The sequence below is a fragment of the Eschrichtius robustus genome, chromosome 6 (assembly GCF_028021215.1).
Source record: "Eschrichtius robustus isolate mEscRob2 chromosome 6, mEscRob2.pri, whole genome shotgun sequence".
NCBI classification, from domain to species: Eukaryota; Metazoa; Chordata; class Mammalia; order Artiodactyla; family Eschrichtiidae; genus Eschrichtius; species Eschrichtius robustus.
Window position 1 is genome coordinate 104,689,926 of NC_090829.1, and position 26,521 is coordinate 104,716,446.

Sequence of the window (26,521 nt, forward strand, 5' to 3'; positions counted from 1 at the left end):
GATCTTCTGCCCATTTTGGATTGGGTTGTTTCTTTTTTTAATATTGAGCTGCATGAGCTGTTTATGTATTTTGGAGATTAATCCTTTGTCCACTGATTCCTTTGCAAATCTTTTCTCCCATTCTGAGGGTTGTCTTTTCTTCTTGTTTGTAGTTTCCTTTGCTTTGCAAAAGCTTTTAAGTTTCAGTAGGTCCCATTTGTTTATTTTTATTTCCATTACTCTAGGAGGTGGATCAAAAAATATCTTGCTGTCATTTATGTCAAAGAGTGTTCTTCCTATGTTTTCCTCTAAGAGTTTTATAGTGTCCGGTCTTACCTTTTCGTCTCTAATCCATTTTGAATCTATTTTTGTGTATGGTGTTAGGGAGTTTTCTAATTTCATTCTTTTACATGTAGCTGTCCAGTTTTCCCAGCACCACTTATTGAATAGACAGTCTTTTCTCCATTGTATATCCTTGCCTCCATTGTCATAGATTAGTTGACCATAGGTGTGTGGGTTTATCTCTGGGCTTTCTATCCTATTCCATTGAACTATATCTCTGTTTTTGTGTCAGTACCATATTGTCTTGATTGCTGTAGCTTTGTAGTATAGTCTGAAGTCAGGGAGCCTGATTCCTCCAGCTCCGTTTTTTTCCCTCAAGACTGCTTTGGATATTCGGGGTCTTTTGTGTCTCCATACAAATTTTAAGATTATTTTCTTCTAGTTCTGTAAAAAATGCCAGTGGTAATTTGATAGGGATTGCATTGAATCTGTAAATTGCTTTGGGTAATATAGTCATTTTCAGAATATTGATTCTTCCAATCCAAGTTCATGATATATCTCTCCATCTGTTTGTATCATCTTTAATTTCTTTCATCAGTGTCTTATAGTTTTCTGCATACAGGTCTTTTGTCTCCCTGGGTAGGTTTATTCCTAGGTATTTTATTCTTTTTGTTGCAATGGTAAATGGGAGTGTTTCCTTAATTTCTCTTTCAGATTTATCATCATTAGTGTATAGGAATGCAAGAGATTTCTGTGCATTAATCTTGTATCCTGCAACTTTATCAAATTCATTGATTAGCTCTAGTAGTTTTCTGGTGACATCTTTAGCATTCTCTATGTATAGTATCATGTCATCTGCAAACAGTGACATTTTTACTTCTTCTTTTCCAATTTGGATTCCTTTTATTTATTTTTCTTCTCTGATTGCCGTGGCTAGGACTTCCAAAACTATGTTGAATAATAGTGGTGAGAGTGGACATCCTTGTCTTGTTCCTGATCTTAGAGGAAATGCTTTCAGTTTTTAACCATTGAGAATGAAGTTTGCTATGGGTTTGTTGTATAAGGCCTTTATTATGTTGAGGTAGGTTCCCTCTATGCCCACTTTCTGGAGAGTTTTTATCATAAATGGGTGTTGAATTTTGTCAAAAGCTTTTTCTGCATCTATTGAGATGATCATATGGTTTTTATTCTTCATTTTGTTAATATGGTGTATCACATTGATTGATTTGCATATATTGAAGAATCCTTGCATCCCTGGGATAAATCTCACCTGATCATGGTGTATGATAGTTTTAATGTGCTGTTGAATTCTGTTTGCTAGTGTTATGTTGAGGATTTTTGCATCTAGATTCATCAGTGATATTGGTCTGTAATTTTCTTTTTTTGTAGTATCTTTATCTGGTTTTGGTCTCAGGGTGATGGTGGCCTCATAGAATGAGTTTGGGAGTGTTCTTTCCTCTGCAATTTTTTGGAAGAGTTTGAGAAGGATGGGTGTTAGCTCTTCTCTAAATGTTTGAGAGAATTCACCTGTGAAGCCATCTGGTCCTGGACTTTTGTTTGTTGGAAGATTTTTAATCACAGTTTCAATTTCATTACTTGTGATTGGTCTGTTCTTATTTTCTATTTCTTCCTGGTTCAGTCTTGGAAGCTTATACCTTTCTAAGAATTTGTCCATTTCTTCCAGGTTGTCCATTTTATTGGCATAGAGTTACTTGTAGTAGTCTCTTAGGATGCTTTGTATTTCTGCATTGTCTGTTGTAACTTCTCCTTTTTCATTTCTAATTTTATTGATTTGAGTCCTCTCCCTCTTTTTCTTGATGAGTCTGGCTAATGGTTTATCAATTTTGTTTATCTTCTCAAAGAATCAGCTTTTAATTTTATTGATCTTTGCTATTGTGTTCTTTGTTTCTAGTTCATTTATTTCTGCTCTGATCTTTATGATTTCTTTCCTTCTGCTAATTTTGGGTTTTGTTTGTTCTTCTTTCTCTAGTTCCTTTAGGTGTAAGTTTAGATTGTTTATTTCAGATTTTTCTTGTTTCTTGAGGTAGGCTTGTATTGCTATAAACTTCCCTCTTCAACTGCTTTTGCTGCATCCCATAGGTTTTGGATCGTCATGTTTTCATTGGCATTTGTCTCTAGGTATTTTCTGATTTCCTCTTTGATTGTTTCAGTGATCTCTTGGTTATTTAGTAACGTATTGTTTAGCCTCCATGTGTTTGTGTTTTTTACACTTTTTCCCTGTAATTGATTTCTAATCTCATAGCATTGTGGTCGGAAAAGATGCTTGATATGATTTCAATTTTCTTAAATTTACCGAGGCTTGATTTGTGACCCAAGATGTGATCTATCCTGGAGAATGTTCCATGTGCACTTGAGAAGAAAGTGTAATCTGCTGTTTTTGGATGGAATGTCCTATAAATATCAATTAAATCTATATAGTCTATTGTGTCATTTCAAGCTTGTGTTTCTTTAGTAATTTTCGGTTTGGATGATCTGCCCATTGGTGTAAGTGAGGTGTTAAAGTCCCCCACTATTATTGTGTTACTGTCGATTTCCTCTTTTATAGCTGTTAGCAGTTGCTTTATATATTGAGGTGCTCCTATGTTGGGAGCATATAATTTATAATTGTTATATCTTCTTCTTAGATTGATCCCTTGATCATTATGTAGTGTCGTTCCTTGTCTCTTGTAACATTCTTTATTTTAAAGTCTATTTTATCTGATACGAGTATGGCGACTCCAGCTTTCTTTTGATTTCCTTTTGCATGGAATATCTTTTTCCATCCCCTCACTTTCAGTCTGTATGTGTCCCTAGGTCTGAAGTGGGTCTCTTGTAGACAGCATATATATGGGTCTTGTTTTTGTATCCATTCAGCAAGCCTGTGTCTTTTGGTTGAAGCATTTAATCCATTCACGTTTAAGGTAATTATCAATATGTATGTTCCTGTTACCATTTTCTTAATTGTTTGGGGTTTGTTTTTGTAGGTCCTTTTCTTCTCTTTTGTTCCCCACTTAGAAAAGTTCCTTTAGCATTTGTTGTAGAGCTGGTTTCGTGGTGCTGAATTCTCTTACCATTTGCTTGTTTGTAAATCTTTTGATTTCTACATTGAATCTGAATGAGATCCTTGCCGGGTAGTGTAATCTTGGTTGTAGGTTCCTCCCTTTTATCACTTTAACTATGACATGCCACCCCCTTCTGGCTTGTAGAGTTTCTGCTGAAAAATCAGCTGTTAACCTTATGGGAGTTCCCTTGTATGTTATTTGTCATTTTTCCCTTGCTGCTTTCAATAATTTTTCTTTGTCTTTAATTTTTGCCAATTTGATTACTATGTGTCTCGGCGTGTTTCTCCTTGGGTTTATCCTGTACGGGACTCTCTGCGCTTCCTGGACTTGGGTGGCTATTTCCTTTCCCATGTTAGGGAAGTTTTTGACTATAATCTCTTCAAATATTTTCTCAGGTCCTATCTCTGTTCTCCTTCTGGGATCCCTATAATGTGAATGTTGTTATGTTTAATGTTGTTCCAGAGGTCTCTTAGGCTGTCTTTATTTCTTTTCAATCTTTTTTCTTTATTCTATTCCACAGCAGTGAATTCCACCATTCTGTCTTCCAGGTCACTTATCCGTTCTTCTGCCTCAGTTATTCTGCTATTGATTCCTTCTAGTGTATTTTCATTTCAGTTATTGTATTGTTCATATCTGTTTGTTTGTTCTTTAATTCTTCTAGTTCTTTGTTAAACATTTCTTGCATCTTCTCGATCTTTGCCTCCATTCTTTTTCCGAGGTCCTGGATCATCTTCACTATCATTATTCTGAATTCTTTTTCAGGAAGGTTGCCCATCTCCACTTCATTTAGTTGTTTTTCTGGGGTTTTAAAACTGTTTGCTCCAGTCCTGTTGAAGTCCTGCAATCAAATCACGCTAGCCTTCAAAGTCTGATTCTCTAGGAATTCTTCCTCCCATTGCCAGACCTCCAGGTTGGGAAGCCTGATGTGGGGCTCAGAACCTTCACTCCAGTGGGTCGACTTCTGTGGTATATGTGTTCTCCAGTTTGTGAGTCATCCACCCAGCAGTTATGGGATTTGATTTTATTTTGATTGCGCCCCTCCTACCATCTCATTGAGGCTTGTCCTTTGTCTTTGCATGTGGGGTATCTTTTTGGTGAGTTCCATTGTCTTCCTGTTGATGATTGTTCAGCAGTTAGTTGTGAATCTGGTGCTCTCACCAGAGGGAGTGAGAGCACGTCCTCTAAAAGTAATCCTTTAAATGAATTGAAGGCCTTGCACTTCTGGCCAAGATGGAGTAACAAGGATTGGATTTATCCTCTTGCAGGAAGCAATTTAAAGCCAGGCACCATATGTGAAAAAACCCAGGTTTTAGATATTACACAGCAAAGAACAGTAATTCCTAAAAGACGGAAAACAAAATAGGTGAGCTCTACAACTATCTCAGCCTACTATCTGAAAAGAATTCCAGTTTACAAGACAAGGAAGGGGAATACAGGCAGAGCCTGCTAATCTTCCTGAGTTGAAAAGACAGAGTTGAGAGTCCAAGGAGACCAAGGTAGCTACAGTTCCCTAGGCAGAATACATTAGACGGGAGAGTTGCAAAAAGATAGCGCCCCAGGTATCTTCAGAGACTTCAACTGAATACTGATGAGCACATGTGTATGAGGAAAATATATGAGTCTGGGGAAAGAATTATGTGAAAGAACTGGAAAGAATGATTGTTGAAACTCACACAGGACTGAAAATTGTTTGTCTTCCATCAGCCAGAGTAGAAAATATTCAAAATTCATAAGACGCCAGGTAGAGTACTCAAAAAGATATTGCCTTGGTAGCAGGACAAAATTAGCCTTAGACTAATGACTGTTACAATCCCACCCCCCAAAAAAAACTTTCAAAAAAAAAGGCCTCAAAAGGATCAAATTGCTTCCAAGTAACTCACCTTCATCTCAGAAAAAAGCTAAAGAATGTTTACAAGAAATACTTGTTTATGAGTATATTCACTCAACTAGGTAAAATTCATAATAAAAATTTACCAGGCATGAAAATAAGCAGAAAAATACAACCCATAATTAAGAATGAAATAAATAGTAGAATAAATTGGCATGGATATTAAAACAGTTAATGTAACTATAATCACCATATTCAAGAAGATAGATGGAAGACAGAGGATGGTAAATAGTAAAACAGACCAAATGAAAATTCTAAGGAAGAAAATTATAATGTCTGAAATTAAAAAATAAAATTAATATAATTAACACTTTATTAGACATTTCAGAAAAAAAAAATTAGTGAACTTGAAAACAGGAAAATAGAACCTATCCAAAATGAAATATAGACACAAAACAGACTGGGAAAAAAAAAGTTAAAATAGCATCAGTGAGCTATGAGATGACTTCAGGCAGCCTAACATAAGTGTAATTGGAGTCTCTGAAGAAGAAGAAGAGGGGATAGCTAAGTTCAATGAACTCAACAAAACACATGAAGAAAACTACACCAAGGCATACCATACTCATACTGCTTACAGTTAGCTGGAGTGTTGGGAAACCGTTATGTAAGAGGAAAAAGAAAAAGAATAACAGCAAACAATGCAGGAGAAAACTTCTGGACAGTAGGCAGTAGAAAAATATTTTTTTAAGTACTAAAATGAACAAACAAACCCTAAAGCAACCACTAATAATTAAAATAAAATAATTATATGTTTTATTATACATATTATTAAAATAAAAATTATAACTTTTCCTCATTATTGACCAGAAGAGGGAAAGAATTTATAGAGTTTAATTCCCTAAGTGTTCTTATTTAGACCCTATATCTAGAGCTTGGCTTCTGCTAGACTATGATGTCATTACGTTTAAACTTCAGGTGCCTGGCTTCTACTTTCTCAACCTCCCCACTCCCACCATGGGCCCTGATTCAAATTGAAGATCAACTCTCTTCATCATGTAGTTGGACACAATGTGGCCCAGAAAATAGAAAGACTAGATACTCATCAGTCAGGGATATTGTAGATGGAATGTCTTTGTCAAAAGAAGGTTGGACTAGGTGACCCCTAATTTCATTCCAGCACAAAGGCTCTACAATTCTAAGGGACTTGTCCAAAGGAAGCCAGCTATTTAGAGGCAAAAACCTGAATCAGAACCCAGCTGTATCCACTCCCAGTCCAGAAACCAGTGGAGGATGAATCCTAGTTTATCTTTGCTGGTGAGTTCACTAGCAATTTGGATTTTTCAGCCCAGATATTAAACATCTGTTAAGCACACAGTGAAACCAAGCTCCCAAAGGGAGTTTGTCTCATCCAAGAACACCCTGGGAAAAAGTACTATCAGGACTCTCAAATTCCTTCCCCATCCACCCTACTTCTTAGCTTTCATCTCTAAGGAACTTCATCTGATCTCTTCATCAGAGAGATCATCATCAGAGCCCAGAGCCCCAAATTGGCCCTAACTTGAGATCTTTTAAGCAAGGCTTTCAAACAACCTTGTACTGGATACTGGCATGGAAGAAGAGGCTCATGTCTTTGACAGGCAAAGCCACTCTGAGTTCTCCTAATCCTGCTGAGTCTTATTGCTTAAAAGGAACATAAACTCCTCTGACATTGACCTGGGCAAGTACTGTGTATTTGGGAAGACAGGGAAAACGGACAAGAAGAAAACATCTTTAAAAGCATTATCAGCTTGCTTGATTTCTGCAGGCTGCTCCAGTTGGCCTGACCCCATCTCTGGAGGAGGCACCCTTGAAACCACAGGCTGGCAAAGCATGGACTCCCTGGGAAGTGGTGAGCTGCAGGAACAAACTGTTCTTCTTCTCAGAAGAATCAAACCTGCAAACTCATCCTTACTGGAACAAAAAGCATTGAATTACTTTTTTTTCCTCCCACTTTCCTTTAATGTTACAGCCACTGAACTCATACTGCTTATTGACCAGGCCACTCATCTGCCAAGTAAGAATAAGTGGAAGCTCTTAAATTGTTGTCAGATTCTGAGGATTATCTCTTGTAAGGGTATCTCAGTTCAGCCTAGCCATTTGAGTCTTCTCTCTCCAACTAGGCTGTATGCTCTTGGAAGACTATATGTCTTTGTTTTACTCACAAGAGTTTTGTTAATGTTTGAGATAGAATTGGCATTCAATACACTCAATCTATGGATGAGAGTTTTTTAAAGGTTTATAGTCATTAGGAATCTCAATCTACACACCGACACATGCAAAAAAATCTATTTTCATTAAATCAAAAAGAAAGTTACAGCTAATAAGAAAACAAAGGAGATAACATGAATTATAAAAGTACCCTATCCTAAAAAGAGTAGAAAAAGAGGGAGAAAGTAACAAAGAACAGGTGGGGCAAATTAAAAACAAAACCATAGATATAAGCCCATTCTTTTCAGTAATCACATTAAAAACAAATGGTCTATATACCTCAATTAAAAGATAGAGATAGGATTAAAAAAGCAACATCCAAGTATGTGCTATCTACATGGAAACCTACTTCAAATATAAAGATACAGATAGGTGAAATGTAAAAGGATGGAAGATTTTATATGTGTGTGTGTGTGTGTGTGTGTGTGTGTTTGTGTGTGTGTATATATATATATAATCCAAAGAAAGTAGGAGTGACTGTACTAATATCAGACAACACAGATTTCTGATCAAAGAATATTACTAAGGATAAAGAACAGCATTTCATAAAGTTATCTGACAATCCAAAATAATTATTTAAATAAATATACAACTTCAAAATACATAAAACAGAAACTAATAGAACTGTAAAGAGAAATAGATAAATCCATAATAACAGTTCAAGATTTCAACACCTTTTCACAACATAATACACCTTTCAACACTCCTTTCACAATAGTTGATAGAATAAGTAGACAAAATTAGTAAAGGTTTAGAAGATTAGAAAAACACTTCCAACCAAATTGACCTCATTGACAGTTTTAGAACACTTCCCACAACAACAGCAGAAAATATATCTTATTCAAGTGTTTAAAAAATTTACTACTATAGGCCATATTATGAGCCATAAAACAAGTCTCGGTACTTTTGAAATAATTAAAATCATGCAAGTATGCCCTCAGATAATAATGGAACTAAATTAGAAATCAAAACCAGAAAATATCTGGAGATTACCCAAATATTTGAAAACTGACCAGCAGACTTTTAAATAATCTGTGTTGTGTAGAAGTCAAAAAGGAAATTAGTATTTTAAATGGAATGAAAACAAAAAACACAGCACATCAAAATTTTTCAGTTGCAGTTTAAGTAGTGCTTAGAGGAAAGATTATAGCAATGAATATAGATATAATAGAACAAAAGAAAAGTTTCATATCAATGACTTCAACATCCACTTAAAGAACTATAAAAAGATCTAATTTAATACAATGAAAGCAGGAAAAGGAAATGATAAAAATAAAAGCAAAAATCATAGAATACAGAAAAAATCAATATTGAAATCACTGCAACCTAACCCATTTCCTTTGTGAAGGTCATTAAAATTGAAAAATTCTAGCCAAACTTATGAAGAAAAAAAGACATGCAAATTCCCAACATCTGGAATGAGAGAGGTGACATAACTAAATATTCTGCAGATATTAAAAGAATAATATGGGAATATTATGAACAAATTTATGCCAGTAAGTTTGACAATTTAGAGGAAAAAGAAAATTCCTTGAAATACACAACTGTGAAAGATGACTCAAGAAGAAATAATGTAAAACCCCCTATACCTATTTTAAAATGAATTTATAGCTAAAAATCTTACTATAAGAAAACTGCAGGCTTGGATGGTTTTACTGACATATTCTATGAAACTCTGAATGAATATGTTGTACATTAACTACATTAACTCTTGTAGACAATATAAAAGGAAGGGATTCTTCCCAATTTGTTCTATGACATCAGCATCACCCAATACCAAAACCAGCCAAACACATTACAAGGAAAGATAACTACAGAAAAATATTTCTCGTAAGCATAGAGGCAAATGTCCGTTAAAAAAATTTAGCAAGTCAAATGGAACACTATATAATGATCATAATTCATTTCTATTTAGAGTTCATCCTAAGAATGCTGATTTATTTGAAAGTCAATGTAATTCATCATATTGACAGACTATATAATGAAAATCATATGATCGTCTCCACAGTTATAAAAAAAGCATTTGAGAAATCCAAAATCCACTACTGATTAAAACTCTCAGCAAACCAGGAGTAAGGAACTTCCTCAACTTGATAAGGGAACCAGTGGAAAACCTGCATTTAACCTTATATCTATAGCTAAAGACGGAATGCTTTCCCCAGGACATAAAAAAAAAAAAAAAAAAAAAAAAATCTGTCCTCCTTACTTCTATTTAAAACTCTTCTGCAGTTTTTAGCAGTTGAATGAGGAAAGAAAAAGAAATAAAAGACATCAAGATAGGAAAAAAGAAAGACAACTGTCTTCATTCATGTTTGTGTAGCAAATGTTACAGTATATTTGAAAAAGCTACTAGAACTAGTAAGTGAGTTTGGCAAAGTTTGCAGAACACATGATCAACTTTAAAAAATCGGTCGTAATTTTTGTGTAGTAGCAACAAACAATTAGAAATTAAAATTACAAATACATTACCATTTACACTAATAAGAAAATATTAAATACTTAGCAATAAATTTGACAAAAGATGTGCAAGATCTGTACTTTGAAAATGGCAAAATATTGCTGAGCTAAATTATATGACTTAAATAAATGGAGATACATACAGTATCCATGTATTAGATAATTACTGTTAGGTGTTACCTCTCCCCATATGGATATATAGGTTCAATGCAATCACAGTGAAAATCCTAACAGACTTATTTTGAGATTGACAAGCTGATTCCAAAATTCATATGGAAAGTCAAAAAAACTAGAAGAGCCAAATAATATTGAAAATGAAAAACAAATTTGGAAGATTTACACTACTCAACTTCTGGACTTAATACAAAGGCACAGTAATCAAGGCATTGTGGTGTTGGTTTCTAGATAGATATATGGGTCAACAAAAAAGAATGAAGAGTTCAGAAATAGACTCACAAATATGGTCAGTTGATTTCAACAAAGGTATAGATACGGTTCAATGGATAAAGAATAGTTATTTTTCAACAAATGGTGCTGGAATAATTGGATATCTGTATGCAAAAAATAAATGAACTTCAATCTATTTCTCACAGCACATACAGATTAATTCAAAATCAATCATAGACCAAAGTGAAAGACAATAGACCGCACTGAAAACACAATATGGACAAAAAATTGATAAATTGGACTTCATCAAAATTAAGAATTCCTGCTCTTCAAAAGACATGGTTAAGATAATAAAAAGACAAGGCATAGTATGGCAGAAGATATTTTCAAATTATATATCTGATAACGAATTTGTATTCAGAATATATAAGAAACTCACCAGATGCAATAAGAAGAAAACAGGCAATATAATAAAAATGCACAGAACATTTGAATGAACGCTTCCAAAGGAGATAAATGGATAGCAAATGAACGTGAAAAGTTGTTCAGCATCATTAGTTGTTAGGGAAAGGAAAGCTATTATGAAATACCATTACATACCTATTAAAATGTCAAAAATTTTAAAGCCACACAGCAAAGGGTTCATATTGCACAATTATATAAAAATTATAGAAATGAGAACTAATTTATAGTCACTGAAAGTTTATCAGTAATTTGAGGATGGATGTGGGGCATGACATCTGGACTGGGACCCAAGAGGACAAAGGAGCATAAGAGAAACTTTGGTGATGAGAGGTGTGTCCTATCTTCACTGTATTTATGGTTTTGCTGTTGTATTATGTGTCAAAGCTCATCAAAATATACACTTTAAATATTTGCAGTTTACTGTATGTTAATTATATATCCTTAAAGCTGTAAAAGGAAAAGAACCTTAATGTTTTATGTTAATGTTTAGTAAGAATAATATGATATGAATTTCTTTATGCTATACTAGAAGCAAATATTTCAAAACATTAACTCAGCCTAGCAATAAAATAATATTTTAAAAAAGTTTTTTCTGTCTCTGAGTGTATTATGTAAATGTTATAAATGTTATGATTCTACTACCTTTAGAATCAAGACAAACATACTATGAAAAAAGGACCTTATGCCTCATCAGTATCTGTACTAAATGGTTGTTTTCTCTCTTCCACTCTCAAATCATGCTCTTTTCCTTTGTTGGGTGAAATCTAGGGATCTTTGTTTCGTTTTTTGTTTTTCTTTTAATCTTCCACAATCACTCTTGACTCAATATACAGTTGATTGTCTAGTTTTCTATCCCTTTAAAGAATAGAAGCTGAAAAGTCTGCTAGAGGCTCACACAGTCACTGAAGTGATTGTTGACATGAGACAGCGTGACTATGGAAAGTGAGAAGTTAGGCAGAACAGTACTCTCATGGATGTTTATAAGAGTGAACCTGAATTAATGATAAAATGTTTAAAAATCTGTTTAAAAATGCTTAAAAGTTAATCTGTATTTGCCAATAGTGATTACAAATACATTGCTTGGCCTTGTGAATAAATAAATATCAAAATATCTGCAAGACTCATTCCCAGCAAAGAGTGCCAGATAAATGAGGAATTGCTCTAATATAACTGCACATTTTAGGAAAGTAAAGTGTTGGCTTTGACTCTCAAATACATTTTAAATGATGCTCATTCTAAACTCACTTTTTCCCTACCTTAAGAGAAAAAACCTCTTTAAATTAAGGGAATGAGAGCTAAGATAAATGTTATTTTGCATTTTTACTTATTTTAAGGAAATTTATTTACTTTAATAAAGATGAAAAGTTTTGTTCTTTTATAGTGATTATTATCATCAAAGTGTTTGTTTAAAAATCTTGTGTGGGGAATTCCAATGGACAAATCTATTACAAAAGAACTTAAATACTAAAGAAAAAGTATAGAGATAACTATACTAAAAGAATATTTGAGGCCAATCCAAAGTTGATAAAAACATTAACAGAATAGTAGATAGAATATATATGGCTACATAATTTATACAAGTTCCTCAAGATAAGGACAATTCTTATTCATCAAAGTAGTCACAGGGTAATGATGCCTGCTCCATGGTGAGTTCACTCAGGATGATGCCAAATAAGTGAATTACAAAAATATTGTCTTGATTTTAATTTCAATTTTTCTCAGTAATTTAGTATTTATACCTGAGTTAATCATAGTCATTAAGGAAAGAAGCCATCCAAGTAAATTAAAAAAGAAAAAAAAAATCCCTTCCAGTAGAATTTAGAGAACAAAGAGTAAATGATTGTTGTAGCAGGTGCAACCTGCAGGTCAGAAAGACTTGATAGGTGAAACCCGCCGTGGGAATTGAAAAAAAAACACACTGTATATAATTCTGTTGGCGTTGCTAATCCAAGGTCCAACATTGTCTTCTCAAAGGGATACAGAAACTGTAACTTATTCTGAGTGAGAACACACAAAATTGCATGATTGATTGAAAGCTGTCTGCACTACTTTTCAAATAAGTGACACAAAGGAATGAAAGCTTCCCTCCCTCTTCTATCTCATCACTTTAAAGACCTTCTTTTCTAAGAATGAAGCTCCCTTGAAAAGTCTACGTAAGGCAGATGATGGGATCTTGACTTAAAATCGCATGCAAAATTTCAAGAAGAATTATTAAAACTGCCAAAAACAGAAATCCTTCAGAAAATCAACAAAATGTATGCTTTCCCAAGCACTTTAAATATAAATTGCTTATTATTTAAAACATAAAAATGGACACCATCAGCTTTTTCATATGTCATGTCACAGTATTTGTTAAAAAACAAAATAAAACTTGTGATCTCTCCCCTAAAACTATTCTTTTCAGAAACAATTTGCAAACATGCTACTCAATGCAGAGAAACTCAGAGAGGTATTATTAAGAAATGTGGAATGGAAAATCCTGTCTTACCATTGGGATGAGAAGTTTGTTTTTCAAAAGCTTTTAGTCTTTTCCACAAGCTTACTTTTTTTCCCTCTTAAATAGATAGTAAATTCATATTCCTGAAAATTTGCAAAACAAGTTTCTATCAGGTTTTGAGGTTCACATAAAAATCCAAGTGCAGGGAATTCCCTGGTGCCCAGTGGTTAGGACTCTGTGCTTTCACTGCCGAGGGCCCAGGGTTCAATCCTGGTCAGGGAACTAAGATCCCACAAGCCGCGTGGTGTGGCCAAATAAATAAATAAACAAATAAATGATAAAACAGCAAAAGCAACTAATACTTAAAGAAAAAAATCCAAGTGCATTATGAGAATGTCAGAGACAGGCTTGTTTAGATCAACATCAAGATCTAGTTAGCCGGGTTGGAGCTTTGTTATCTGGGTTAATAGCGGACCAACTCTACAGTCCAACTTTATCAATAAGACCCTAAACCTACTTTTTTTGGCCCATATTCTAGCTCATTTTAATATTAAAATGACTTATCTCTAACTTCTTCTTTAGGCAATGGTCAAGAAAACTCATATTTAACTGACCCTCCTCCAGTTGCCAAGTATAAACCATTTACAAAACATCAAAAACAGTGGAAAGCAGCCATAATCTGACAGCAGGGGGAATAGATAATTTAGAATAGGGAATGTGGTAGGTGGCTTTATTCTTTATGTACGTATGAATGTGTGCACCTGTGTACTTATTTTACAACTTTTGCTAAGGAGAGGCCCATCAGGTGTCATGTAGGTCCCCTACTCAAATGCTTTAGTTTGAGGCAAACACAACCACTGGTAAATGAGGGAGGAGTCCTAGAAACAAGAGAACAGAGACAAGAGTCTCAATTCTCCTATAAACTCTGCCAACATTTCTGGCTTGTCCCCTAAACTACACATTTGCAGAATAAACTCTGAATAGCTCAGGCAAAGGTAAAAGGACTGAACTGAGATTTTGACATGTGCCTAAGATATGGAATTATAGTTTGATTCCAACTAATTTAAATGTCTCATAAAACAATCTGCTTGGGAAAAGTACAACAGAATGTACCACAATGTGCATGGTGGAATCCCAAATTATTTGACATATGAAGAAATAGAAAAATGTGAACCATTCCCAAAGAAAAATATAATAAATATAAATGCATCTTGATATGAACCAAATATGAGAATTAGCCAATAAAGGACATGAAAGAAAATAAACTTATAATAAATGAAGGCATGGAAAATCTTGGCAAAGAAATAGAAACCATAAAAACAACTAAATAAAAATTTTAGAACTGAAAAATGCAATATATGAAAAATAATTCACTGGGTGAATTTCACGGAAGAAGAAATAACAAAGGAAAGAGGAAGCAAATATAAGACAATTGAATTTAATCAATCTAGAAAATAGAAGGAAACAAAAAGGAAGATTAGAAAAATTGGCAGAGCTGCAATACCTGTGAGACAATATCAAAAGACCTACCAAATAAGAGAAAAGAGAAAATTGGTAATAAGATTTAAATGTTTAGAGAAACAATGGCTGCAAATGTCTTAAATATGGTAAAGTACGTACATTTACAAATGCAAAAAGTTCAATGAAACCCAAGTAAGATAATAAAAATCATGCCTAAGTACATAATAATCAATTTGACAAAATAAAATGAAATAAGTATATTTGTAAAGCAACCAGAAGAAACGACACTTATATATAGCTATGCAAAAATTCTAATGATCACTGACCGCACCAAGAATAACAGGGGTCAGAAGACAATGAAATAACATCTTTAAAGTGCTAAAAAAATAAAGTCTATTAACCTAAATATGACATTTGGGACAAATATCATTCCAGAATAATGGGAAACTATATATATTTTTAGATTTAAAAAGAAAACTAATTCACTAGAATTCAATATTCAGTCTCAACAGACCTATACTACAGAAAATGCTAAAGGAGTTCTTCAGATTATAGGGGATGATACAGTATGAACCCTTGAATTTTAAGGAATAAATGAAAAAGTTGGATATGATAATTTCTTTTAAATGTGCACTATTGACTAAACACTGTAACATTATCTTTTGGGTTTAGAAAATATGTGATATAATACACATGAAAACTCTACCATAAAAAGAAAGAGGGTGGAATGAACAGACCTATATAATTGCAAGTGTTACAACATTATGTGGAAGCAGACCTGTGAAATATTAAGAATGCACATTGTAAACTTAAAATGAACACTAAAAATTAATGCAGAAGGGTTTAGCTAAAAAAGTCTATTGGTAAACTAAAATGCAATTTTAAAAACTGTTGAATTCAAGGGAAAGCAAGAAAGGAGAAAATAAGGAAAGGACAACAAGGGTAATAGATAACTAGTAGAATGGTAATCTTAAATCCAAACATCAAGAATTACATTAAATATTAATAGACTTACACCCACATTAAAAGGCAGAAGTTTTTAAAATGTACATAAAAGCAAGGTATTCACTGTAAAAGTCTTTCATTACTGGTTTATGTTTATTTTTTTAATAATGTGTGAAAAATGTTTTGTCTTATCTACCATCTAATAATTTAGACCTTTTGATACCCTATAGTTTATAATATTTTCTCTGTGGTATACCTCTGACTGCTTCCTGGAGATACAATCAGTTTCCAAGATACAACAGTCTTGGAAACAAGACTTATTATCAATTTAATGCATGCAAATATAAGAAGATTTTAAAGCTTTAGTTGTACCCTCCCAGAACAGGAAAACTCTTAGTATCAGTTACAGTGTTTTAAAAGAACTGGCATTGTATTATTGCTTTGATTCATAGAGAAATATAACCAATAACTAGGTTGATTCACAGTAATGCAAATTCAGTTGTAGGTGATTATTCCTCAAAAGATGATACACATTTACAACAATGCTTAGTTTTAAGGAAGTCTTGGTATTCCATACAGATAAATGAATTTCAGGACATATCTGTTCATATATTTTCTATTTGTCTTAATGATCATCTTCCTTTACAAAAACTCCATATCCTTGAAAAGGTCATGTATTTTTGTTTTTACTGTAAATTTCTTGTAGCTAGCAAAAGATCAGAATCCCATCACCTCATCCCAAATAAAGGTGTTGTTATTCCTCTGTTTCATGGTATATGAACTATTATGAGTCTGTGTGGACCTGTCCGTTCCTTATCCCAGTGTAGCTAAAGAATGTTCAATGCTTTGAACAGTAAAACTACCTTCTTTCAAGATTGTACACACATTCTTTTATTGCCAGCATTTATGGTTTATTTGCAGGCATTCATATTGACATCTTCAAATACTGTAGCTCCTCCACAGATACATGCATATTAAAAGAGGAAAAAGTGTACATGCATTCCTTTTTGGTTTGCATTCCTTTCCTCCTCCCTACTCTTCTTGCTCCTTCACATCACCTTGGAACAGAAGCAACCTTCAGCAATAATATCCCCCAGATTAGAAACATGTTTTTATCTGGGTTAATCAAGGAATCAGATCAATGAATTTGGTAAAGTAGCAGGATACAAAATTAATGCACAGAAATCTCTTGCATTCCTATACACTAATGATGAAACATCTGAAAGAGAAATTGAGGAAACACTCCCATTTACCATTGCAATAAAAAGAATAAAATACCTAGGAATAAACCTACGTAAGGGGACAAAAGACCTGTATGCAGAAAACTATAAGACACTGATGAAAGAAATTAAAGATGATACAAACAGATGGAGAGATATACCATGTTCTTGGACTGGAAGAATCAACATTGTGAAAATGACTCTACTACCCAAAGCAATCTACAGATTCACTACAATCCCTACAAACTACCAATGGCATTTTTCACAGAACTAGAACAAAAAATTTCACAATTTGTATGGAAACACAAAAGACCAAGAATAGCCAAAGCAATCTTGAGAAAGAAAAAAGAGGCTGGAGGAATCAGGCTCCCTGACTTCAGACTATACTACAAAGCTACAGTAATCAAGACAGTATGGTATTGGCACAAAAACAGAAATATAGATCAATGGAACAGGATAGAAAGCCCAGAGATAAACCCACGCACATATGGTCACCTTATGTTTGATAAAGGAGGCAAGAATATACAATGGAGAAAAGACAGCCTCTTCAATAAGTGATGCTGGGAAAACTGGACAGCTACATGTAAAAGAATGAAATTAGAACACTCCCTGACACCATGCACAAAAATAAACTCAAAATGGATTAAAGACCTAAATGTAAGGCCAGACACTATAAAACTCTTAGAGGAAAACAGAGGTAGAACACTCTTTGACATAAATCACAGCAAGATCCTTTTGACATACCTCCTAGAGAAATGGAAATAAAAACAAAAATAAACAAATGGGACCTAATGAAACTTAGGTTTGGCACAGCAAAACCTAAAAAAGCTTTGGCACAGCAAAGGAAACCATAAACAAGACGAAAAGACAACCCTCAGAATGGGAGACAATATTTGCAAATGAAGCAACTGACAAAGGATTAATCTCCAAAATTTACAAGCAGCTCATACAGCTCAGTATCAAAAAAACAAACAACCCAATCCAAAAATGGTCAGAAGACCTAAATAAACATTTCTCCAAGAAGATATACAGATGGCCAACAAACACATGAAAAGATGCTCAGCATCACTAATCATTAGAGAAATGCAAATCAAAACTACAATGAGGTATCACCTCACACCGGTCAGAATGGCCGTAATCAAAAAATCTAGAAACAATAACTGCTGGAGAGGGTGTGGAGAAAAGGGAACCCTCTTGCACTGTTGGTGGGAATGGAAATCGATGACAGCCACTATGGAGAGCAGTATGGAGGTTCCTTAAAAAACTAAAAATAGAACTACCATATGACCCTGCAATCCCACTACTGGACTTACACCCTGAGAAAACCATAATTCAAAAAGAGTCATGTACCACAATGCCCATTGCAGCTTTATTTACAATAGCCAGGTCATGGAAGCAACCTAAGTGTCCATCAACAGATGAATGGATAAAGAAGATGTGGCACATATGTAAAATGGAATATTACTCAACCATAAAAAGAAACAAAATTGAGTTATTCGTAGTGAGGTGGATGGACCTAGAGTCTGTCATATAGAGTGAAGTAAGTCAGAAAGAGAAAAACAAATACCATATGCTAACACATATATATGGAATCTAAAAAAAAAAAAAAAGGTTATGAAGAACCTAGGGGCATGACAGGAATAAAGACTCAGACATAGAGAATAGACTTAAGGACACAGGGAGGGGGAAGGGTAAGCTGGGACAAAGTGAGAGAGTGGCATGGACTTATGTATACTACCAAATGTAAAATAACTAGTGAGAAGCAGCCTCATAGCACAGGGCGATCAGCTCAGTGTTTTGTGACCACCTAGAGGGGTGGGATAGGCAGGGTGGGAGGGAGATGCAAGAGGGAGGAGATATGGGGATATATGTATATGTATAGCTGATTCACTTTGTTATAAAGCAGAAATTAACACACCATTGTAAAGCAATTATACTCCAATCAAGATGTTAAATTAAATAAATAAATAAAAACAAAACTTGTTCTTATCAGCAGTTACAGAAGAAATGGATAGTGAGATAATTATAATTCTGATGAAAATGAAAATAATATAATTATATAATAAATGCTTTTTTAAAAAGACCTATTACTGTTCAACACTCTAATCCTGGCCATTTGCAACTTATGTTCTAATTTTAGTCCTGTCTTTCACCTTCTTTGTAAGCATTAGAGAACTATTGATCATCTAATTTCTCCCAATCTTTATGGAGATATTTCAGTTAAGATGTGGTGCCAGAATGGTGGCTTGGCCATTTCCTGATGTATTATAGGTATTTCAGGCTATTGGCAAGCACATTAAAAGAAAAGAATCTTAACTCGATAAGGCACAATTCAATTAGTAATTCATATTATTCTCTGTGCCTCTTGTTAAGCACACTAAGTTCTATTAATACTCCTATTTTGAGGACTTGCTAAAAACTAAATACTGTGAAAATGCTAAGGATGCAAATCTATATAAGATGAAGTCTTTGACTTCAAGGAATTCAATATCCACTAGGGGAACAGTAAGCTGTGATGAGTGCAATAAAGTATTAATGAGGCAAAAACATAGTAAAGAGGAGGAAGTTCAGCAAATAATGAGAAACAGCTATCTGTTAAGCATCGTAGTAGATGCTGTGTGATCATATTCTCTAAGTTTCATGGGCTTGCTAAAGTATAGGAGAAATAATAGCATTAGGTAGCACTTAATTTTGTTACCTATTGCTGTGCAAAACCTAAGGAATTGTATAGTGTTAAGCAAATAGCGTTGTCTCACATATCATTACATTTTGCTAGGTGGAAAAATTTATTTGGCTTAGGACTTAGACATATTTGTCCTTCTTCTATGACACACTAATTGTGAGATTTGAGTGTTAGTTTTCTCAAGGATATAAGGAGGGAATTTCATCAATTATTGAGGTACCTCCAAACTCAAATATGCTGATAAATATTTAATAATCAATGTATCTCTTTATTCTTATTATTCCATTCGAACTCCACTGCTATACTATTCCTGCAAGCTGTTGAGCTGTTTAAGAATTGCAAAAATTACTACATCATCCTCAGAATTAAATTTAATTATTAAAATTCTTTAATAGTTATTAATTGTTCCAATTCACAAATACTTGAAACCCTGTTTTCTTTACTTTTGCATATTTAGTTCATTGTACAGTATCTGAAACTTAGAAAATCATGAAATTTTCACTGTTGAATGAGGATTAAGTATAAACAGATGCTGTAGGCAAAATAAAATCAATGAAACTGTATTTTAAAATAACTTGCATATCTGTTACCATCTCCATTTGCATCAAGCTTAAAAATTTTGCCTCTAACTGGTGGGAAGCAGCCGCATAGCACAGGGAGATCAGCTGGGTGCCTTGCGATGACCTAGAGGTGTGGGATAGGGAGGGTGGGAGGGTGGCGCAAGAAGGAGGGGATATGGGGTCATGTGTATGCATCTGGCTGATTTGCTTTGTTGTGCCACAGAAAGTAACACGGTATTGTGAAGCAATTATACTCCAATAAAGAGCTATTTAAAAAAGAAATTTTACCTCTAATATATGAAAAAGGAAGATTTTCTTTCTGTATAAAAATGCTTTTCCCCCTGGAGTATGGATTTTAATACTCGCTTTTTTACGGTTGCCGTAAAATCATCAAAAACTTTGAAGGTAACATTTAAAGTTGTATATCAGGAATATTGTCAATAAACCTGGCCCATAACTTTTCATTGGCTTAACATTTATATTTTACATTCTTAGTTTCTAACTATTCTTTTGCAGTTTCTCTCTCTCTCTCTATGTTTGTGTGTGTATGTGTGTGTATATATATATATATATATATACACACACACACATATATACATTAATATATGTATTTATATGTATGTATATAAACTTTCAAAGAAAAAAAACCTTTGGCAATAGTTTCAATAAATATATGTCCGTATTGTATTTTCACATTGATATTAATAGTAGTAATTTTTTTAAACAAATTTTTCAGTTGGGGGTTATCCTAATAGTGCTTAAATATCTCATGTTAAAAAGGAAGTCTTGGGACTTCCCTGGTGGCCCACTGGTTAAGAATCTGCCTGCCAATGCAAGGGACACGGGTTCGATCCCTGGTCCGGGAAGATTCCACATGCCGCGGAGCAAGTAAGCCCGTGCACCACAACGACTGAGCCTGCGCTCTAGAGCCTGTGCGCCACAACTGCTGAAACCCGTGTGCCACAACTACTGAAGCCTGTGAGCCTAGAGCCCATGCTCCGCAATGAGAGAAGCCACCGCAATGAGAAGCCTGCGCACCTCAACCAACAGTAGTCCCCGCTCACCGCAACTAGAGGAAGCCTGCTCACAGCAACAAAGACCCAACACAGCCAAAAATAAATTAATTAATTAAATACATTTATTTTTTTAAAAAGTCTTTATGTACTTTTTGAAATAATAATTGACTTTTGTCCATATATTTAACTGTAATTCTCATGTAAAATAGAGAAAGAAATATACTGCTGTAATTTTGATACATTACTTTTTCTATAAGAAAAGACATAAATGTTTTATTTCTTCAAAAATGACACAGATCATTAGAATCACGTATTGATTATGTGATGAGAACCAAGTCATGCAAAACACAAATTGTTTTATTGTCTCTATCCTTTAAGAATTCCATGATTTTGAATCACTGTTCCTGATTTGTATTGCTTTAGAAAATATTTTGGACAAATATGTCTGTCATTCTCATTCATTACTCTAGTTTTTTTCTGTTGTTCAGGCTGACACTTAGAATTTTTTAAAATCTTTTTTATCTTTTAACTTTGAAATAACTGTAGATGCACATGCAGTTGTAATAAATACTACAGAAGAATCCTGTACACCTTTTACCCAGTTTCCCAATGATGACACCTTGAAATCTGTGGTACAGTGTCACAACCAGAATTTAGACAGCAATAAAGTCAAAGTACAGAACATTTGCATCACCACATGGATCCCTCATGTTGCCCTCTTATAGCTATACCCACCCTCAACTCCTCCCTCTCCTTAACTCCTGCTTCTGTTTATATATCCTTTATTTCTATAATTTTAGCATTTCAAAAATGTTCTGTAAATGGAATCACATAGTCCATAATCTTTTGGGATTTTCTTTTTTCACTCAGCATAGTTCTCTGGAGATTCATCTAGGTTATTGAATGCATCGGTCTTGTGTTCCTTTTTATTGCTGAATAGTGTTTCATGGTATAGATGTACCACAATTTATTTAACCATTCACTCTTGAAGGACATCTAGATTGTTTCTAGTTTTTGGCTATTTTCAATAAAATTGCTATAAATATTCCTGCACTATTTTTTGTGTGAACATGTTTTCCTTTCTCTGGGATAAATGCCCAAGAATGCAATTGGTAAGTGATATAAGTAGTTGCATACTTTTTTAAAGAAACTGTCAAGCTGCTTTCTAAAGTAGTTGTTTCATTTTACATTCCTACTAGCAAAGTGTTAGTAATCTAGACTCTCTGTATCCTCAACAGCATTTGGTTTTGTCATTGTTATTCTAGCCACTGGGAGGTGCAGAGTGATGTCTTTTGCATTTCCCTAATGGCTAATGGTGTTGAACATCTTTTCATGTGTTTCTTTGCCTTCTTGTATCCTATTCAGTGAAATGTGTGGGTTTTTTTTTTTTTTTTTTTCTTTTGCTCATTTTCTAATTGGAATGTTTGGGTTTTTTTACTGTTGAGTTTTGATAGTTCTTTATGTATTCTAGATACTAGTTTTTTTGTCAGGTATGTGGTTTGAAATATTTTCTCTGACTTGTTATTTTTATCCTCAGAGTCTTTTATAGAGCAAAATTTTTAAATTTTGATGAAGTTCAACTTATCTTTTTTTTTTTTCCTATGGATCATACTTTGGGTGCCAATCTAAGAATTCTTTCCTATCCTTAAGTCCCAAAGACTTTCTCCTATTTTTTTTTAAGTCTTGTATTTGTACATTTTACATTAATTCCATGATCCATTTTGAGCTAATTTTTGTATAAGGTATGACTCTTAGGTTGAGGTCCATTTTTATACCCATGAATGTTCAATTACTCCAGCACTATTTGTTGAAAGGTCTACATTTCCTCTGTTGAGTTGTTTTTGTGCCTTTGTCAAAAATCAGTTGGTAATATTGAATGGGTCTACTTCTGGATTCTTGACTTTGTTCCACTGATCTATGTGTTTATTCACACACTGATACTGGACCATCTTGTTTACTGTAAATATGTTTTATATACATATGTGTTTTATATATATATATATAAATTGTTTCAGTTTCCAATTCTTTTGCCTTTTCATATAAATATTAGGATAATCTGGCCTATATCTATAAAAATTCTTACTGGGACTTTGATAGGGATTGTATAAAACCTCTATGTAAATTGGAGGAAAACTGACATATTTACTATGTTGAATCTTGCAATCTATTATCTTCTTCAATTACCTTAATCAGTATTTAGTCTTTTTCATATAAAAGTACTATACATGTTTGTGTTAGATATACACTAAGGTACTTAATATTTTTGAGCAACTGTAAATTGTATTATAAATTTCAGTGTCCTCGTTTTTATTTTTATATGTGAAAATATAGTTGATTTTTGTGATTATTTTGTATCTTGTGACCGTGTTGAACTCACTCCTTACCTCTAAATTTTTTTGATACATTCTGTGGGATATTCTAAGCAATCATACCATTTGTGTATATGGACAGTTTTATTATTTCCCTTCCTATCTGTATATCATTAACCTCAGTCTTGACTTATTGCACTAGCTAGAGCTCCCAGCATTATGCTAAGAGTGGTAATAGTAGACAACATTTCCATCTTATTCCAGGGGTAAGTCATTCATTCTTTCACATTGAGTATAATGTTGTAGGTTTTTGTAGATCTTTTTTATCAAGCTGAACAAGTTCTACTCTACTCCTATTATTTCCTGATAGTGTTTATCATGAATAGGAGTTGAACTTTGTAAAATTCTTTTTCTACACCAATTGATAATGTGATTTTTTTTTTTTTTTAGTGTGTTACATTGGATTCTATTGATTAAGCTTCAAATATTGAAATGGACCTTTCATTCTTGGAATAAACACCACTGATCATAGTATATAATACTTTCTATATACTGCTGAATTCTATTTGCTGATGTTTTAAGAATTTTTGTATTAATATTTATGATGGATATCATCTGTAGTGTTATTCATTTTAGTTCTGTCTTAAGCCAAAACTGAGAAGTAGTCTTTCCTCCTTTATTTTCTGGAAAATATTATGTAGAATTGTTGTTAATTTTTCTTTAAAATTTGGTAGAATTATCCAATAAAATAATCTGGACCTGGAGATCACTTTTTTGTGAGTTTGTAAATTACAAATACTTTATAGTTATATGGTTATTGAAATTATTTCAAATTGGGTGAGTTGTATTAGTTTGGGTTTTTTCAAGGAATTGGTCCATTTCATCTAAGTAATCAAATCTATGGGTTAGGAGTTGTGCATAGTATTTCTTTTTTACTATAATGTTCCCTTAACTTAGTTTGTAATAGTGAAAAACTAGCAATAACAAATATAATTTAAATACTGATATATTCATTTAATGGAACTGGTACTCACTAAGATCTCAGTAAATATTGGTTAATGAATGGACTAACATATTGTTATTGGGTTGGCCAAAAAGTTCATTAGGGTTTTTCTGTAAGATGTTGCAGAAAACCCAAACAAACTTTTTGGCCAACCCAATACATTAAAAAAAAGCAAGTTGTAGAACCATACATGTGGAATGGTCCCATTTTTGAACAAAGAAGATCAGTGTGTGTCCTTATACATTTTTTAAGGTTAAAAACCCTTTTTGATGTCTGCAGGTTCTGTAATGATATCTCTGGTTTCACTTCTAATATTGGTAATTTGTGTCTTCTCTCTTTTTTATCTGTTTCACTAGAGGTTTGTCTATTTCATTGATCTTTTCAAAGAGCCATCTCTTTGTTTTACTGATTTTTCTCTATTGTCTGTTTTCACTGTCATCGATTTCTGCTCTTATCTTCATTATTTCCTTTATTTGCCTGATTTGTTTTATTTTATCCTTCTTTTTCTAATTTCTTGTCATGGGAGCTTAGATTGACTTGAGACTTTTATTCTTTTCAAATGTTTGCACTTAAGGGTATAATTTGCCCTCTCAGCACTTTTTTAGCTGTGTCTTACAAATTTTGAAATACTGTTCACTCAGTTCAATGTATTTTTTAAAATTTCCCTGAGACTTCCTCTTTGACCCATGTGTGAAGTGGAAGAGTTTTGTTTAGTTTCCAAGCATTCGGATATTTTCTTATTTTTTAAAATCAATTTCTATGTGATACTATTGTGGCAGAAAGTACACCCTGTATGATTTCAGAATACACTCTGTATGATTTCAAACCTTTTAAATCTCTTGAGGTTTGTTTTATGTTCCAAGATGTGGTTTACCTTGGTATAAGTTTCATGGACAGTCGAAAAGTCTGTGCATTCTGCTGTCCTTGGGTGGAGTTTTCTATAAATGTCAGTTATATCCTGTTGGTTGATGGAGTTAGTTCTTCTATACTCTCTGATATTCTGTCCAGTTTTTCTATCAGTTGTTGAAAGAAGAGTGTTGAATAGTCATATCTATCAGTGTCATCATTTTGCCAATTTGAATGAAGTTTAAAAAACTTAACTTCTCTTTATGTTCCTTTACCTTCCCCCTTTTATAATATAGTTGCCTGAACTATTTGCTCTACTGGAATTTAGAACCAAATCACACATTGTTAAAATTTTTGCTTCCACTATCAAACATCAGTTAGACCACATGAGGGAAAGGAAAATCTATTGTATTTACCTATATTTTTGCTTACTGTGTTCTTTCTTCCTTCTGATATTCAAGATTCCTTCTTTTAACACTCCTTTCTATTTTAAGAACTTCCTGTAGCCAATCTTTAGGTAGTTCTGCTGGTGACAAATACTCTTTGTTTTCTTTTATCTGAGAATGTCTTGATTTCCCTTTCATTCCTGGAGGATATTTTCACTGGATACAGGATTCTGGGTTTACATTTGTTTTCTTTCAGCACTTGAAAAACGTGTGTCACTTCCTTCTGGACTCCATGGTTTGGGGTAAGAAACCCACTGCCATTTAAATTGTATTTCCCCTATAGGCAGGTTGTTTCTCTTTCTCTGCTATTAAGATATATTCTTTGTCTTTAGTTATGGAAGCTTGATTCTACTTGTTTTGGTGTTGATTTCCTTGAATTTATTCTGTAAGGAGTTTGCTCAGCTTCTTGAATCTCTTGCCAAATTTTATAAGTACTTTTTCAGCCCCATTCTCTTTCACCTCCCCTTCTAGGACTCCGATGATACCGATGTTAGCTTTTTGTTGTATTCACACAGGTTGTTGAAGCTCTATTCATTTTGTTTTTGCAGTCCATTTTCTCTCTGTTGTTCAGATTGAGTAATTCCCATTCTATTTTCCAATTCACTGATTCTTTCTTGTTCCCACTCAGTTATTTTAGCTTTTAGTTCCAAAAGTAGTATTTGATTTTTCTTTATGTCTTCTATTTCTTTGCTGAGACTCTATTTTTTCGTTTCTATTTCAGTGTGTTTATAATTACTTGTTGAAACCTTTTATGATAGATGCTTTAAAATATTTGCCAGAATTCTAACATCTCTGTCATTTTGGTGTTGACATCTTTTGATTGTCACTTTTAATTCAGTCTGAGATCTTCCTGGTTCTTGGCATGCTAAGTGATTTTTTATTTAAGCA